Source organism: Rutidosis leptorrhynchoides, chromosome 11 (assembly GCF_046630445.1).
Source record: "Rutidosis leptorrhynchoides isolate AG116_Rl617_1_P2 chromosome 11, CSIRO_AGI_Rlap_v1, whole genome shotgun sequence".
In the NCBI taxonomy this organism is placed as follows: Eukaryota; Viridiplantae; Streptophyta; class Magnoliopsida; order Asterales; family Asteraceae; genus Rutidosis; species Rutidosis leptorrhynchoides.
In genome coordinates, this window is record NC_092343.1 from 30,521,145 (window position 1) to 30,523,939 (window position 2,795).

Below are 2,795 nucleotides of genomic sequence, written 5' to 3' on the forward strand. Positions count from 1 at the left end.
CTCGCCTTAAATAGTTGTGCCGAAGAATTCTGGCCGACTCTAGACAAGATTTCATCAATCATGTCTCCGGGTAGGTCTCTTAAAATATTGGGTTGTCTATCCATTTTGTGTTTTTAAACTGTAAAATAGACAAGAGTTAGATTCATAAAAAAAATACTTATTAATACAAGCAATTTTTACATATATCATAAAGCATAAGAACACTATATTCCATATATTACACCACACGAATACAACTATCTTATTCTGACTCGCTCGTTTCTTCTTCTTCGGTTTTGGTTCGTTTTGCCAAGTTTCTAGGGATATATGATGTTCCCCTAATATGAGCCGTCGTTGTCCACATTGGTTTAGAAAAACCTGGTGGTTTAGAGGTTCCCGGGTCATTGTTACAACTTAAGGACTTCGGGGGTTGACGATACATATAAAGTTCATCGGGGTTGGAATTAGATTTCTCTATTTTTATGCCCTTTCCCTTATTATTTTCTTTTGCCTTTTTAAATTCAGTTGGGGTAATTTCTATAACATCATCGGAATTCTCGTCGGAATCCGATTCATCGGAGAATTGGTAATCCTCCCAATATTTTGCTTCCTTGGCGGAAACATCATTGACCATAATTAACTTTGGTCGGTTGGTTGAGGATTTTCTTTTACTTAACCGTTTTATTATTTCCCCCACCGGTTCTATTTCTTCATCCGGTTCCGATTCTTCTTCCGGTTCCGATTCTTCTTCCGGTTCCGATTCTTCTTCCGGTTCCTCTTCGGGAACTTGTGAATCAGTCCACAAATCATTCCAATTTACATTTGACTCTTCATTATTATTAGGTGAGTCAATGGGACTTGTTCTAGAGGTAGACATCTATCACATAATATCAAACACGTTAAGAGATTAATATATCACATAATATTTATATGTTAAAAATATATAGTTTCCAACAAAAATGTTAAGCAATCATTTTTAAAGAAAACACGGTCGAAGTCCAGACTCACTAATGCATCCTAACAAACTCGATAAGACACACTAATGCAAATTTTCTGGTTCTCTAAGACCAACGCTCGGATACCAACTGAAATGTCCCGTTCTTATTGATTAAAAACGTTCCATATTAATTGATTTCGTTGCGAGGTTTTGACCTCTATATGAGACGTTTTTCAAAGACTGCATTCATTTTTAAACAAACCATAACCTTTATTTCATCAATAAAGGTTTAAAAAGCTTTACGTAGATTATCAAATAATGATAATCTAAAATATCCTGTTTACACACGACCATTACATAATGGTTTACAATACAAATATGTTACAACAAAATAAGTTTCTTGAATGCAGTTTTTACACAATATCATACAAGCATGGACACCAAATCTTGTCCTTATTTAAGTATGCGACAGCGGAAGCTCTTAATAATCACCTGAGAATAAACATGCTTAAAACGTCAACAAAAATGTTGGTGAGTTATAGGTTTAACCTATATATATCAAATCGTAACAATAGACCACAAGATTTCATATTTCAATACACATCCCATACATAGAGATAAAAATCATTCATATGGTGAACACCTGGTAACCGACAATAACAAGATGCATATATAAGAATATCCCCATCATTCCGGGACACCCTTCGGATATGATATAAATTTCGAAGTACTAAAGCATCCGGTACTTTGGATGGGATTTGTTAGGCCCAATAGATCTATCTTTAGGATTCGCGTCAATTAGGGTGTCTGTTCCCTAATTCTTAGATTACCAGACTTAATAAAAAGGGGCATATTCGATTTCGATAATTCAACCATAGAATGTAGTTTCACGTACTTGTGTCTATTTTGTAAATCATTTATAAAACCTGCATGTATTCTCATCCCAAAAATATTAGATTTTAAAAGTGGGACTATAACTCACTTTCACAGATTTTTACTTCGTCGGGAAGTAAGACTTGGCCACTGGTTGATTCACGAACCTATAACAATGTATACATATATATCAAAGTATGTTCAAAATATATTTACAACACTTTTAATATATTTTGATGTTTTAAGTTTATTAAGTCAGCTGTCCTCGTTAGTAACCTACAACTAGTTGTCCACAGTTAGATGTACAGAAATAAATCGATAAATATTATCTTGAATCAATCCACGACCCAGTGTATACGTATCTCAGTATTGATCACAACTCAAACTATATATATTTTGGAATCAACCTCAACCCTGTATAGCTAACTCCAACATTCACATATAGAGTGTCTATGGTTGTTCCGAAATATATATAGATGTGTCGACATGATAGGTCGAAACATTGTATACGTGTCTATGGTATCTCAAGATTACATAATATATAATACAAGTTGATTAAGTTATGGTTGGAATAGATTTGTTACCAATTTTCACGTAGCTAAAATGAGAAAAATTATCCAATCTTGTTTTACCCATAACTTCTTCATTTTAAATCCGTTTTGAGTGAATCAAATTGCTATGGTTTCATATTGAACTCTATTTTATGAATCTAAACAAAAAAAGTATAGGTTTCTAGTCGGAAAAATAAGTTACAAGTCGTTTTTGTAAAGGTAGTCATTTCAGTCGAAAGAACGACGTCTAGATGACCATTTTAGAAAACATACTTCCACTTTGAGTTTAACCATAATTTTTGGATATAGTTTCATGTTCATAATAAAAATCATTTTCTCAGAATAACAACTTTTAAATCAAAGTTTATCATAGTTTTTAATTAACTAACCCAAAACAGCCCGCGGTGTTACTAAGACGGCGTAAATCCGATTTTACGGTGTTTTTCGTGTTTCCA